General features: G+C 48.0%; 18 non-coding genes across 18 annotated transcripts; all 18 read left to right on the top strand.

The window, feature by feature from the left end:
- Positions 1-6052: 6052 nt before the first annotated feature.
- On the top strand, positions 6053-6171 carry LOC123413888. The gene has a single exon (XR_006613996.1). It is a non-coding gene; the product is annotated as a 5S ribosomal RNA (ribosomal RNA).
- Positions 6172-6503: 332 nt separating this feature from the next.
- LOC123413808 lies at positions 6504-6622 on the top strand. Its single transcript, XR_006613922.1, has one exon. It is a non-coding gene; the product is annotated as a 5S ribosomal RNA (ribosomal RNA).
- A 639-nt stretch (positions 6623-7261) lies between these two features.
- LOC123413988 lies at positions 7262-7380 on the top strand. Its single transcript, XR_006614084.1, has one exon. It is a non-coding gene; the product is annotated as a 5S ribosomal RNA (ribosomal RNA).
- Positions 7381-7713: 333 nt separating this feature from the next.
- On the top strand, positions 7714-7832 carry LOC123414060. The gene has a single exon (XR_006614147.1). It is a non-coding gene; the product is annotated as a 5S ribosomal RNA (ribosomal RNA).
- A 333-nt stretch (positions 7833-8165) lies between these two features.
- LOC123414177 lies at positions 8166-8284 on the top strand. The gene has a single exon (XR_006614249.1). It is a non-coding gene; the product is annotated as a 5S ribosomal RNA (ribosomal RNA).
- Positions 8285-8617: 333 nt separating this feature from the next.
- Positions 8618-8736, top strand: LOC123414488. Its single transcript, XR_006614441.1, has one exon. It is a non-coding gene; the product is annotated as a 5S ribosomal RNA (ribosomal RNA).
- Positions 8737-9069: 333 nt separating this feature from the next.
- On the top strand, positions 9070-9188 carry LOC123413692. Its single transcript, XR_006613813.1, has one exon. It is a non-coding gene; the product is annotated as a 5S ribosomal RNA (ribosomal RNA).
- A 333-nt stretch (positions 9189-9521) lies between these two features.
- Positions 9522-9640, top strand: LOC123414282. The gene has a single exon (XR_006614284.1). It is a non-coding gene; the product is annotated as a 5S ribosomal RNA (ribosomal RNA).
- Positions 9641-9973: 333 nt separating this feature from the next.
- On the top strand, positions 9974-10092 carry LOC123414853. Its single transcript, XR_006614770.1, has one exon. It is a non-coding gene; the product is annotated as a 5S ribosomal RNA (ribosomal RNA).
- A 333-nt stretch (positions 10093-10425) lies between these two features.
- Positions 10426-10544, top strand: LOC123414918. The gene has a single exon (XR_006614830.1). It is a non-coding gene; the product is annotated as a 5S ribosomal RNA (ribosomal RNA).
- Positions 10545-10877: 333 nt separating this feature from the next.
- On the top strand, positions 10878-10996 carry LOC123414056. Its single transcript, XR_006614143.1, has one exon. It is a non-coding gene; the product is annotated as a 5S ribosomal RNA (ribosomal RNA).
- A 333-nt stretch (positions 10997-11329) lies between these two features.
- On the top strand, positions 11330-11448 carry LOC123413725. The gene has a single exon (XR_006613843.1). It is a non-coding gene; the product is annotated as a 5S ribosomal RNA (ribosomal RNA).
- Positions 11449-11781: 333 nt separating this feature from the next.
- Positions 11782-11900, top strand: LOC123414880. The gene has a single exon (XR_006614794.1). It is a non-coding gene; the product is annotated as a 5S ribosomal RNA (ribosomal RNA).
- A 333-nt stretch (positions 11901-12233) lies between these two features.
- LOC123414909 lies at positions 12234-12352 on the top strand. The gene has a single exon (XR_006614822.1). It is a non-coding gene; the product is annotated as a 5S ribosomal RNA (ribosomal RNA).
- Positions 12353-12685: 333 nt separating this feature from the next.
- Positions 12686-12804, top strand: LOC123414866. Its single transcript, XR_006614782.1, has one exon. It is a non-coding gene; the product is annotated as a 5S ribosomal RNA (ribosomal RNA).
- A 333-nt stretch (positions 12805-13137) lies between these two features.
- Positions 13138-13256, top strand: LOC123414062. The gene has a single exon (XR_006614149.1). It is a non-coding gene; the product is annotated as a 5S ribosomal RNA (ribosomal RNA).
- Positions 13257-13589: 333 nt separating this feature from the next.
- Positions 13590-13708, top strand: LOC123413724. Its single transcript, XR_006613842.1, has one exon. It is a non-coding gene; the product is annotated as a 5S ribosomal RNA (ribosomal RNA).
- A 333-nt stretch (positions 13709-14041) lies between these two features.
- Positions 14042-14160, top strand: LOC123414814. Its single transcript, XR_006614733.1, has one exon. It is a non-coding gene; the product is annotated as a 5S ribosomal RNA (ribosomal RNA).
- Positions 14161-14241: the final 81 nt, after the last annotated feature.

The raw sequence follows: 14241 nt of genomic DNA, 5'->3' as shown, positions 1-14241 counted from the left end.
AGGATTTGCTCCTAGTAAGAGGGGGTCCAATACGTGCATGTGCCAAGTTTTGAAAACCAAAGTTTTTTGACAAACTGGAAATTGCATTCATGACAACTAGGTGATGTAGTCACTTACAGGCTGCCCAAGGCAATAGGTGACTTACATCAAGCACACATACGCAAATTAAAAATGGATACAAGGATACCCTATACTCGGGTACTCCAAATTGCCTACGCTAAAACCTACCCGGCGGACTACTCGGTCTCAAAGGCGTGCTCAACAGGATCCACATCTTCATCAACATCCTCTTCCTTTATAGGAGTGGAAGAAAGAATCTGCACGTCTCGGCATCTCTTGGGCGAGGCGGCGAAGATCTCAGTGTACTCTTCCGCTGTCAGGCGGCGACTCCGAAGAGGGACTGCCTGGATGGGTAACACACCACCCCTAGTGGCAACAGCTGCCCTCCCTTCAGGTGCGCCTGCCTTCTTTACTTTGCGGTTCTGCATCTTCTCAGTGTGGAGCAGGCCTTTGACTAGGTGCAGCTCTTGGTGTAGCTTGACTGATTCCTTAACCAGGAAGTGTGTCAAGGTGTCTGACGAGAGACTGAAGTAGGTCTGAAACCTCAGTGGCATCCCATCCTCCATGGCTGGGGTGAGTGTCCAGCTCCCATCCACTCCTTCCTTAATGAAAGGTAGATGACGAGTGACAGGCTCATTAGCCATCTCAGGGAGGATGCTGCGGAGTTGCACGAGCGCCTCTCATGCAGCCGTCTCCACTGCCAACATCAGCCCTCCCATCTGTGGTCCTTCAAAGAACCAACTAGCCGGGAGTCATTAGCCTTCACTATCACGTCCATGTGATATTCCTTGGTGTCGACGTTGACCCGGTGCTCGTGGTAGAGGAAGATGGGCGTGCGTCGTACGTGGCACTTCTCGAGACAATCCACCAGAAGTAGTGGAAAGCCGGTCTCCAGAGGCGTCTCAGGTACAGCAGCCATCTACAAGGCATAGGAGAGAAGTCAGGAGGTTGTATGTGCAAGAGTCTTGTGCAAGGCTCGCGTCCTAACGTTCTTGGTTAACGTCCATGCTATCTAAGGCTTCCTATAGTCAGGATGGCTCTGATACCAGTTCTGTGGGGACCCCGACTAGCAAGTCGAGTTTGCCGTGCCCAGTGACCCCAAGGATCAATGTTCACTGAACACATATACTGAATAATAGAGTCTTACATCCGAGTACCAAATTATTACATCAAATGACCAGAAGGCCGGGTTCAAGAGCAAGGCCTAAAGCCAAATAAAACGGATACATCGAGTAGCGGAAACTCGCAAGGGCTAAGCGGTGCCCATGCCATCAAGCCTACACCGACAGGCATTCTGACTCGGAAGCGTCCTAGATCGCAGGTCCGTCTCCGACGGCGTACTCATCGCCAAACTCCGGTCCTTCCATGTCTGGCCAATAACATAACCAGTGGCAAGCCAATGAGTAATTTGAATGTACTCGCAAACAGCCCATGACGTATATATGGTAATGAATAACAGTAACAGATATCTCGAGTGGAATGCGATGTGCTGGTATGATCAAGTATGTGCAACAAGTTAAAGAACTACTTGCGAATAACAGGTTACAGATATTGACATATCTGTCAAGGGTTGAACACACTGGGTTCACCCTATAAGCCAAGTCATCGGACTTGTCATATCCTCAAGATATTAATGAGGGCTAAACCATCCGGGTTTACCCTATATGTCAAGTCACCGAACTTGATCATATTATTGTGATCATCATGATTATAACAACACTTTTTTAACACCACACACACACACTTGGTTTATGCGGAAACTCAGGACGTAGTTTAAGCAGCACCACCCAACTGTCCTTGACCGTGGACACGGCTATTCGAATAGTTTACACTCTGCAGAGGTAGTACGCTGGACCCACGAGAAACGGGAAACTTCCGTGTCATCCACGACTCGCGGTATATCACATATACCCGAGGTAAGTACCTGATCATCATCTTTCCCCTGACGATACTAGACAAAGAGATCCACTCGATTGGTACCCAGCCCACATGTTGTACGTCTTACAAGCACCGACTCTGGACTGTAACAACCATGCAGGGACCAACGGTGTGCCTGGAACTCATAATAATGGCATAGTCGTCCTACCTGGCACGACCCCATCACGAGAGTGACACCGATCACTCCCGCCACTAGTAATGTGGCTCTTTGCTAGTACCGACCAGAGTAATCAACAAAGCCCCGTCCCATAAAGGGGTATCATGGTCGTACTGGGTAAGGTTGGGACGGTCGACACATCATAAATCTAATCCATTTCCGAAACCATACTCACACCAAAATCACCGGTGCATCACTTCACCAAAAGTGATCACCAACTCATCATCACCCTCGGGCATTAGAGGCACCCGACGGGGTTTTCATAAACTCTTTATTTAACTCAACATTATGCTTGTGATAATATGCTCTATTATTACTTGTCAATATGGTAACAACATGACCCTCAAGGGGTAGGGTCAAGCTCAATGCAAGGATCTTATAACCTTATTAATCAACATGACAGTAGCATGATCCTCATAGACAGTAGGGTCAGCTCATCATGTTTGTGCTCCGAGGAGCCATGCGAATATCATTACTATCATGCAAGTGCTTCGAAGAAGCCTTCGGTACCATCACATCAATGATGAACCGGCACTGTGATCACATGCAACGGAAAAGGTACTTGCTATTCTAGCATGCATCAGCTCAAGTCATGGTCAAAGGGCTGCTTGCCTTGGTCAGCTAGGTATCCAGGGTCTTCGAGGTCTTCCGCTCCGGATCCTCCGTCACTCGGTAACTCTACCGTCGAGAAAGGAATAAATAAATACTAGCTCTCACTAAAACAGATCACAAAGTGCTTCTAAAAATGTTGCAAGGCTTGAATAAATTCAGGATATTATTTTGAAAAATGTTTCCTATTGTTTTATTAGCTAAGCATATTTATTTAAAAGCAAACAGAAGCAAACAAGTGCGTTTTAATATCATTTTATTATACCAACATAGTTTCTGTTTTTGATAAATGTCAACTATTACAGAATCAAATACTACTCATTTTTAGAAAAATACTGGTGGAAGAATTATATTTTCCTACTAGCTAAATCTTTTTAGAAAAATCATTTAGTTTGCTGGATTAAAACAAAAGAAAAAGGCCAGGGGAAACAGATCCAGCTGGCCCAGCCAGCACGCCTGGCCACCAGGCGCGCGCGGGGCAGGTTCAAACCTGACCTGCGGGCCCCTGGGGTGAGCGTCAGCGGCTGCGCGCGCTGGCTGCCCCAGGACACCGACAGGTGGGCTCCACCTATCGGGTCCTTCTCCTACCTCCGGCCAGAGAGGTGGAGATGGACGCCGGCGAGGCTGCCGTTGTCCTCAGGCCTAGCTAGGAACGGGAACGGGTTCCTCGTGCCTCCGCCTACCTGCTCATGGTCGGGACGTCACCGGAGGTGGTCTGGGTTGCCGGTGACGAGGTGCTCGTGGCGGAAGGGTTTCGGGTTCGCGATGAACTAGGGGCTAGGGGTATGGATTCGCTCGGGAGAGTTAGGGGAAACGTTCCTGGTGTCGAGGGGAGTGTAATGAGAGGTCGGGCAGCGCAGGAGCCGGGTGTAGCCGGAGATCGACCGGAGCTTCGAGGCGGAGGGGCCTAGGTCGATCTCGAGCACCGGGGCTCTGCGAGCTCGATTGGGCGGCTAGGGAGTGTCTACTGGTTGTGCTGAAGATGCTTGGAGGGTGCTGGAGTGCCGGGGGGGGGGGGGGTCTATTTATAGGCCAATGACGGTGACCCGACTCGGGCACGCCGGTGACTCACTGTGGCACGCGTGCAAGCACAGTGAGGTGCTGGCCGCGAAACCATGGGTTCGGGACGTGGTTTAGGGCCTCCTGGTGCAACGGCCGCAGAGGGAAAGCGAGTGGGGACGAGCTGCATCGACCGTGTCCATTGCCTGACCTCTTGCGTGAGGGGGAGAGGGTCCCTGGGGTAGCTTTGCACTCAATGGTTGTCGGGGGAGCGCTTGGACATAACTGGGGAGGCTGGGACCGGCCGGAGCGTCGGCCCCTTGCGGGTGGCTCTCTGTAGCGCGCCCAGAGCCCAGTTTTGGCATGCCACGGCATGCTAGCTCGCTCTGGGGCACTTGGGACGTGTCCTCCATGTCCTGAGTGTTGCTGGGGGTGTGCCTAGCCGTTGTGGTTTAGTGGGAGCTCGAGCTGGTCAAGGGAGCAAGGAACACTAGTGTTGCCAGTACTGTCCTGCAGCTCAAATTGGAGTTCTTGTCACTTGTGCTTGGAGTTGGGGAGGGGCTGGTTGACTGGTTGTTCAAGGTGTTCTAGTGCTCTAACCCACCAAGTTTGGGGCCTTGACATTGGGTAAAACAGTGGCTAGGAAGGTTTTTACCTTCCTATCAGTAGGTGTTCGACAGTGACTTGGGGTGCTTCCACTCCACCATTGTAAATGAAACTTAACAGGTTTGGTCTTGGGGTAAAAACATGGGGTTCCACCAAATCTGAGCTCCATTGAACAAGTTTGGCTTTGCAAACTTGAAAATGTCTCAAAGTGACCAGTACTGTCCTTTACAAAGGAAGTGTGGCCAAACAGAGTCTCAGAATTCCCATTTTTGGTGTGGAGTCCTCATTTGGGGTGTTAAACACCTCTACAAAGTTTCAGCTCCATTGGAGAAACTTTGCAATGTAAAGTTGTTCCAACTCTACTCTCGAGAGAGAGGGTTTTGAGCTCTTTAAGTGATCTTCCCCACCTTGGATCAAGGTGAGATTTTAAGTGAGCACCTAATATGGTTTGGGAGGGCTCCTGTAATTTTATGGGAATTTACTGAGATAATTTCCTTTGGAAACATCTCAAAAAGCTAAAACAGATAGAAATGGTTTTCAGGGTTTTACTCAAATAATATTAATATGAAATAGGGTTGAAAATCTTATGTATGGAAAATATATGTCCTTCTGAGCTTCCATGAATTTACTCAGAATTTTCTAAGGCAGGAAAGTAATTTTCCTTGTGGAAATATCATTACTGGCCTTAGAAATAGACAAATATATAAAATAGGAAAATAATATTTTAAATCACCAAATAATGTTTTTAATGAATGAAAATGATACTAGGATCAGATCACCAACTTTGGTTGGAAGTGCCACTTGGCTTCATGAGCTAGTAGTGTATCCCAACATGATGAAGGTGATCTTGATGTAAATGAAAAAGGGTTTTTGATGAGAGCAAAATAATAAGTTTTTCATGGGTTTGAGTCATCAAACAAGCAAGCATACACTCAAACAAGGGCTGACATTGCACTCACAACATTATTTGAAAAAGTTTTAACAAGCTCTGATTTTTGCAACACAGAAAACTTGGGGTGAAAAACAGGGTGTGACATGCATTCCCCTTTTTAAATATTTTTGCGCCACGTGACAAGGATGACGCGGGAGCATGATCTATATGACCTCGTTTTCTTATTTTTGACGTTTACTAGTTTTCTTATTTTTGACGTTTGTGATATGTTTTAGCTTGCGTCTCATTGTTGACGTGTATAGGGGTGGCGTTGTTGGGTGTCAAGCGCGGTGGGAAAAGTCACAGAGGTGGTGGTGGTGCTCGTGTTGTCGGGGTAGAGAGATGCGGTGAAATTCTTGTGTTAAACTCATCTCCGTTGTCGAGGCAAATGTGGCAATGGACACTGGAGGGGCAATCATAAGGAACAAATATTTTTGCGCCACGTGACAAGGATGAAGCGGGAGCGTGATCTATATGACCTCGTTTTCTTATTTTCGACGGTTACTAGTTTTCTTATTTTTGACGTTTGTGGTATGTTTTAGCTTGCATCTCATTGTTCACGTGTCTAGGGGCGGCGTCGTTGGGTGTCAACCGCGGTGGGAAAAGTCACCGAGGTCGTGGCGCTGCTCGTCTTGTCGGGGTAGAGAGGGAGCGGTGAAATTCTTGTGTTAAACTCGTCTCCGTTGTCGAGGCAAATGTGATAATGGACACTGGAGGGGCAATCATAAGGAACAAATAGATTGATGCATGTCGGATATGATCATACCAGCACTAAAGCACCGGATCCCATTAGAACTCCGAAGTTAAGCGTGCTTAGGCGAGAGTTGTACTACGATGGGTAACCTCCTAGGAAGTCCTCGTGTTGCATTCCCCTTTCTAAATATTTTTGCGCCACGTGACAAGGATGACGCGGGAGCGTGATCTATGTGACCTCGTTTTCGAATTTTTGACGTTTACTAGTTTTCTTATTTTTTAACGTTTCTCATATGTTTTAGCTTGCGTCTCATTGTTAACGTGTCTAGGGGCGGCGTCATTGGGTGTCAAGCGCGGTGGGAAAAGTCACATAGGTCGTGGCGGTGCTCGTGTTGTCGGGGTAGAGAGGGAGCGGTGAAGTTCTTGTTACACTCGTCTCCGTTGTCGAGGCAAATGTGGCAATGGACACGGGAGGGGCAAGCATAAGGAACAAATAGTTAGTTGCATGTCGGATGCGATCATACCAGCACTAAAGCACCGTACCCCATCAGAACTCTGAAGTTCAGCGTGCTTGGGCGAGAGTAGTACTAGGATGGGTGACCTCCTGGGAAGTCCTCGTGTTGCATTCCCCTTTTTAAATATTTTCGCGCCACGTGACAAGGATGACGCGGGAGCGTGATCTATATGACCTCGTTTTCTTATTTTTGACGTTTACTAGTTTTCTTATTTTTGACGTTTGTGATATGTTTTAGCTTGCATCTCATAGTTGACGTGTCTAGGGGCGGCGTTGTTGGGTGTCAAGCGCGGTGGGAAAAGTCAGAGAGGTGGTGGCGGTGCTCGTGTTGTCGGGGTAGAGAGGAAGCGGTGAAATTCTTGTGTTAAACACGTCTCCGTTGTCGAGGCAAATGTGGCAATGGACACTGGAGGGGCAATCATAAGGAACAAATATTTTTGCGCCCCGTGACAAGGATGACGCGGGAGCGTGATCTATATGACCTCGTTTTCTTATTTTTGACGTTTACTAGTTTTCTTATTTTTGACTTTTGTGATATGTTTTAGCTTGCATCTCATTGTTCATGTGTCTAGGCGCGGCGTCGTTGGGTGTCAAGCGCGGTGGGAAAAGTCACAGAGGTCGTGGCGGTGCTCGTGTTGACGGGGTAGAGAGGGAGCGGTGAAATTCTTGTGTTAAACTCGTCTCCGTTGTCGAGGCAAATGTGGCAATGGACACTGGAGGGGCAATCATAAGGAAAAATAGATAGTTGCATGTCGGATATGATCATACCAGCACTAAAGCACCGGATCCCATTAGAACTCTGAAGTTAAGCGTGCTTTGGCGAGAGTAATACTAGGATGGGTGACCTCCTAGGAAGTCCTCGTGTTGCATTCCCATTTTTAAATATTTTTGCGCCCCGTGACAAGGATGACGCGGGAGCGTGATCTATATGACCTCGTTTTCTAATTTTTGACGTTTACTAGTTTTCTTATTTTTGACGTTTGTGATATGTTTTAGCTTGTGTCTCATTGTTGACGTGTCTATGGGCGGCGTCGTTGGGTGTCAAGCACGGTGGGAAAAGTCACAGAGGTCGTGGCGGTGCTCGTGTTGTCGGGGTAGAGAGGGAGCGGTGAAATTCTTGTGTTAAACTCGTCTCCGTTGTCGAGTCAAATGTGGCAGTGGACACGGGAGAGGCAAGCATAAGGAACAAATAGATAGTAGGATGTCGGATGCGATCATACCAGCACTAAAGCACCGAATCCCATGAGAACTCCGAAGTTAAGCGTGCTCTGGAGAGAGTAGTACTATGATGGGTGACCTCTTGGGAAGTCCTCGTGTTGCATTTCCCTTTTTAAATATTTTTGCGCCACGTGACAAGGATGACGCTGGAGCGTGATCTATATGACCTCGTTTTCTAATTTTTGACGTTTACTAGTTTTCTTATTTTTGACGTTTGTGATATGTTTTAGCTTGCGTCTAATTGTTGACGTGTCTAGGGGCGGTGTCGTTGGGTGTCAAGCGCGGTGGGAAAAGTCACAGAGGTCGTGGCGGTGCTCGTGTTGTCGGGGTAGAGAGGGAGCGGTGAAATTCATGTGTTAAACTCGTCTCCGTTGTCGAGGCAAATGTGGCAATGGACACGGGAGGGGCAAGCATAAGGAACAAATAGATAGTTGCATGTCGGATGCGATCATACCAGCACTAAAGCACCGGATCCCATCAGAACTCAGAAGTTAAGCGTGCTTGGGCGAGAGTAGTACTAGGATGGGTGACCTCCTCGGAAGTCCTCGTGTTGCATTCCCCTTTTTAAATATTTTTGCGCCACGTGACAAGGATGACGCGGGAGCGTGATCTATATGACCTCGTTTCCTTATTTTTGACATTTCCTAGTTTTCTTATTGTTGACGTTTGTGATATGTTTTAGCTTGCGTCTCATTGTTGACGTGTGTAGGGGCGGCGTCGTTGGGTGTCAAGCGCGGTGGGAAAAGTCACAGAGGTCGTGGCGGTGCTCGTGTTGTCGGGGTAGAGAGGGAGCGATGAAATTCTTGTGTTAAACTCGTGTCCGTTGTCGAGGCAAATGTGGCAATGGACACGGGAGGGGCAAGCATACGGAACAAATAGATAGTTGCATGTTGGATGCGATCATACCAGCACTAAAGCACCGGATCCCATGAGAAGTCCGAAGTTAAGCGTGCTTGGGCGAGAGTAGTACTAGGATGGGTGACCTCTTGGGAAGTCCTCGTGTTGCATTCCCCTTTTTAAATATTTTTGCGCCACGTGACAAGGATGACGCGGGAGCGTGATCTATATGACCTCGTTTTCTTATTTTTGACGTTTACTAGTTTTCTTATTTTTGACGTTTGTGATATGTTTTAGCTTGCGTCTCATTGTGGACGTGTCTAGGGGCGGCGTCGCTGGGTGTCAAGCGCGGTGGGAAAAGTCACAGAGGTCGTGGCGGTGCTCGTGTTGTCGGGGTAGAGAGGGAGCGGTGAAATTCTTGTGTTAAACTCGTCTCCGTTGTCGAGGCAAATGTGGCAATGCACACGGGACGGGCAAGCATAAGGAACAAATAGATAGTTGCATGTCTGATGCGATCATACCAGGACTAAAGCATCGGATCCCATCAGAACTCCGAAGTTAACCGTGCTTGGGCGAGAGTAGTACTAGGATGGGTGACCTCGTGGGAAGTCCTCGAGTTGCATTCCCCTTTTTAAATATTTTTGCGCCAAGTGACAAGGATGACGCGGGAGCGTGACCTATATGACCTCGTTTTCTTATTTTTGACGTTTACTAGTTTTCTTATTTTTGACGTTTGTGATATGTTTTAGCTTGCCTCTCATTGTTGACGTGTCTACGGGCGGCGTCGTTGGGTGTCAAGCACGGTGGGAAAACTCACAGAGGTCGTGGCGGTGCTCGTGTTGTCGGGGTAGAGAGGGAGCGGTGAAATTCTTGTGTTAAACTCGTCTCCATTGTCGAGGCAAATGTGGCAATGGACACGGGAGGGGTAAGTATAAGGAACAAATACATAGTTGCATGTCGGATGCGATCATACCAGCACTAAAGCACCGGATCCCATCAGAACTCCGAAGTTAAGCGTGCTTGGGCGAGAGTAGTACTAGGATGGGTGACCTCCTCGGAAGTCCTCGTGTTGCATTCCCCTTTTTAAATATTTTTGCGCCACGTGACAAGGATGACGCGGGAGCGTGATCTATATGACCTCGTTTTCCTATTTTTGACGCTTACTAGTTTTCTTATTTTTGACGTTTGTGATATGTTTTAGCTTGCGTCTCATTGTTGACGTGTCTAGGGGCGGCGTCGTTGGGTGTCAAGCGCGGTGGGAAAAGTCATAGAGGTCGTGGCGCTGCTCGTGTTGTCGGGGTAGAGAGGGAGCGATGAAATTCTTGTGTTAAACTCGTCTCCGTTGTCGAGGCAAATGTGGCAATGGACACGGGAGGAGCAAGCATAAGGAACAAATAGATAGTTGCATGTCGAATGCGATCATACCAGCACTAAAGCACCGGATCCAATGAGAACTCCGAAGTTAAGCGTGCTTGGGAGAGAGTAGTACTAGGATGGGTGACCTCTTGGGAAGTCCTCGTGTTGCATTCCCCTTTTTAAATATTTTTGTGCCATGTGACAAGGATGACGCGGGAGCGTGATCTATATAACCTCGTTTTCTTATTTTTGACGTTTACTAGTTTTCTTATTTTTGACGTTTGTGATATGTTTTAGCTTGCGTCTCATTGTTGACGTGTCTAGGGGCGGCGTCGTTGGGTGTCAAGCACGGTGGGAAAAGTCACAGAGGTCGTGGCGGTGCTCGTGTTGTCGGGGTAGAGAGGGAGCGGTGAAATTCTTGTGTTAAACTCGTCTCCGTTGTCGAGGCAAATGTGGCAATGGACACGGAAGGGGCAAGCATAAGGAACAAATAGATAGTTGCATGTCGGATGCGATCATACCAGCACTAAAGCACCGGATCCCATCAGAACTGCGAAGTTAAGCGTGCTTGGGCGAGAGTAGTACTAGGATGGATGACCTTCTCGGAAGTCCTCGTGTTGCATTCCCCTGTTTAAATATTTTCGCGCCACGTGACAAGGATGACGCGGGAGCGTGATCTATATGACCTCGTTTTCTTATTTTTGACGTTTACTAGTTTTCTTATTTTTGACGTTTGTGATATGTTTTAGCTTGCGTCTCATTGTTCACGTGTCTAGGGGCGGCGTCGTTGGGTGTCAAGCGCGGTGGGAAAAGTCACAGAGGTCGTGGCGGTGCTCGTGTTGTCGGGCTAGAGAGGGAGCGGTGAAATTCTTGTGTTAAACTGGTCTCCGTTGTCGAGGCAAATGTGGCAATGGACACGGGAGGGGCAAGCATAAGGAACAAATAGATAGTTGCATGTTCGATGCGATCATACTAGCACTAAAGCACCGAATCGCATCAGAACTCCGAAGTTAAGCGTGCTTGGGAGAGAGTAGTACTAGGATGGGTGACCTCCTCGGAAGTCCTCGTGTCGCATTCCCCTTTTTAAATATTTTTGCGCCACGTGACAAGGATGACGCGGGAGCGTGATCTACATGACCTCATTTTCTTATTTTTGACGTTGACTAGTTTTCTTATTTTTGACGTTTGTGATATGTTTTAGCTTGCGTCTCATTGTTGACGTGTCTAGGGGCGGCGTCGTTGGGTGTCAAGCGCGGTAGGAAAAGTCACAGAGGTCGTGGCGGTGCTCGTGTTGTCGGGGTAGAGAGGGAGCGGTGAAATTCATGTGTTAAACTTGTCTCCGTTGTCGAGGCAAATGTGGCAATGGACACGGGAGGGGCAAGCATAAGGAACAAATAGATAGTTGCATGTCTGATGCGATCATACCAGCACTAAAGCACCGGATCCCATCAGAACTGCGAAGTTAAGCGTGCTTGGGCGAGAGTAGTACTAGGATGGGTGACCTCCTCGGAAGTCCTCGTGTTACATTCCCCTTTTTAAATATTTTTGCGCCACGTGACAAGGATGACGCGGGAGCGTGATCTATATGACCTCGTTTTCTTATTTTTGACGTTTACTAGTTTTCTTATTTTTGACGTTTCTGATATGTTTTAGCTTGCGTCTTATTGTTGACGTGTCTAGGGGCGGCGTCGTTGGGTGTCAAGCGCGGTGGGAAAAGTCACAGAGGTCGTGGCAGTGCTCGTGTTGTCGGGGTAGAGAGGGAGCGGTGAAATCCTTGTGTTAAACTTGTCTCCGTTTTCGAGGCAAATGTGACAATGGACACGGGAGGGGCAATCATAAGGAACAAATAGATAGTTGCATGTTCGATGCGATCATACCAGCACTAAAGCAGTGGATCCCATCAGAACTCCGAAGTTAAGCGTGCTTGGGCGAGAGTAGTACTAGGATGGGTGACCACCTCGGAAGTCCTCGTGTTGCATTCCCCTTTGGAAATATTTTTGTGCCATGTGACAAGGATGACGCGGGAGCGTGATCTATATGACCTCGTTTTCTTATTTTTGATGTTTACTAGTTTTCTTATTTTTGACGTTTGTGATATGTTTTAGCTTGCGTCTCATTGTTGACGTGTCTAGGGGCGGCGTCATTGGGTGTCAAGCGCGGTGGGAAAAGTCACAGATATCGTGGCGGTGCTCGTGTTGTCGGGGTAGAGAGGGAGCGGTGAAATTCTTGTGTTAAACTCGTCTCCGTTGTCGAGGCAAATGTGGCAATGGACACGGGAGGGGCAAGCATAAGGAAAAAATAGATAGTTGCATGTTGGATGCGATCATACCAGCACTAAAGCACCGGATCCCATGAGAACTCCGAAGTTTAGCGTGCTTGGGAGAGAGTAGTACTAGGATGGGTGACCTCTTGGGAAGTCCTCGTGTTGCATTCCCCTTTTTAAATATTTTTGCGCCACGTGACAAGGATGACGCGGGAGCGTGATTTATATGACCTCGTTTTCTTATTTTTGACGTTTACTAGTTTTCTTATTTTTGACGTTTGTGATATGTTTTAGCTTGCGTCTCATTGTTGACGTGTCTAGGGGCGGCGTCGTTGGGTGTCAAGCGCGGTGGGAAAAGTCACAGAGGTCGTGGCGGTGCTCGTGTTGTCGGGGTAGAGAGGGAGCGGTGAAATTCTTGTGTTAAACTCGTCTCCGTTGTCCAGGCAAATGTGGCAATGGACACGGGAGGGGCAAGCTTAAGGAACAAATAGATAGTTGCATGTCGGATGCGATCATACCAGCACTAAAGCACCGGATCCCATCAGAACTCCGAAGTTAAGTGTGCTTGGGCGAGAGTAGTACTAGGATGGGTGACCTTCTCGGAAGTCCTCGTGTTGCATTCCCCTTTTTAAATATTTTCGCGCCACGTGACAAGGATGACGCGGGAGCGTGATCTATATGACCTCGTTTTCTTATTTTTGACGTTTACTAGTTTTCTTATTTTTTACGTTTGTGATATGTTTTAGCTTGCGTCTCATTGTTCACGTGTCTAGGGGCGGCGTCGTTGGGTGTCAAGCGCGGTGGGAAAAGTCACAGAGGTCGTGGCGGTGCTCGTGTTGTCGGGCTAGAGAGGGAGCGGTGAAATTCTTGTGTTAAACTGGTCTCCGTTGTCGAGGCAAATGTGGCAATGGACACGGGAGGGGCAAGCATAAGGAACAAATAGATAGTTGCATGTTCGATGCGATCATACTAGCACTAAAGCACCGGATCCCATCAGAACTCCAAAGTTAAGCGTGGTTGGGAGAGAGTAGTACTAGGATGGGTGACCTCCTCGGAAGTCCTCGTGTCGCATTCCCCTTTTTAAATATTTTTGCGCCACGTGACAAGGATGACGCGGGAGCATGATCTACATGACCTCATTTTCTTGTTTTTGACGTTTACTAGTTTTCTTATTTTTGACGTTTGTGATATGTTTTAGCTTGCGTCTCATTGTTGACGTGTCTAGGGGCGGCGTCGTTGCGTGTCAAGCGCGGTAGCAAAAGTCACAGAGGTCGTGGCGGTGCTCGTGTTGTCGGGGTAGAGAGGGAGCGGTGAAATTCATGTGTTAAACTTGTCTCCATTGTCGAGGCAAATGTGGCAATGGACACAGGAGGGGCAAGCATAAGGAACAAATAGATAGTTGCATGTCTGATGCGATCATACCAGCACTAAAGCACCGGATCCCATCAGAACTGCGAAGTTAAGCGTGCTTGGGCGAGAGTAGTACTAGGATGGGTGACCTCCTCGGAAGTCCTCGTGTTACATTCCCCTTTTTAAATATTTTTGCGCCACGTGACAAGGATGACGCGGGAGCGTGATCTATATGACCTCGTTTTCTTATTTTTGACGTTTACTAGTTTTCTTATTTTTGACGTTTCTGATATGTTTTAGCTTGCGTCTCATTGTTGACGTGTCTAGGGGCGGCGTCGTTGGGTGTCAAGCGCGGTGGGAAAAGTCACAGAGGTCATGGCAGTGCTCGTGTTGTCGGGGTAGAGAGGGAGCGGTGAAATTCTTATGTTAAACTTGTCTCCATTGTCGAGGCAAATGTGACAATGGACACGGGAGGGGCAAGCATAAGGAACAAATAGATAATTGCATGTTCGATGCGATCATACCAGCACTAAAGCACTGGATCCCATCAGAACTCCGAAGTTAAGCATGCTTGGGCGAGAGTAGTACTAGGATGGGTGACCTCCTCGGAAGTCCTCGTGTTGCATTCCCCTTTGGAAATATTTTTGTGCCATGTGACAAGGATGACGCGGGAGCGTGATCTATATGACCTCGTTTTCTTATTTTTGATG

This window comes from Hordeum vulgare, chromosome 7H (genome assembly GCF_904849725.1).
Source record: "Hordeum vulgare subsp. vulgare chromosome 7H, MorexV3_pseudomolecules_assembly, whole genome shotgun sequence".
NCBI classification, from domain to species: Eukaryota; Viridiplantae; Streptophyta; class Magnoliopsida; order Poales; family Poaceae; genus Hordeum; species Hordeum vulgare.
The sequence above is the reverse complement of the archived record's forward strand: the minus strand, read 5'-3'. Positions and strand labels throughout refer to the sequence as shown.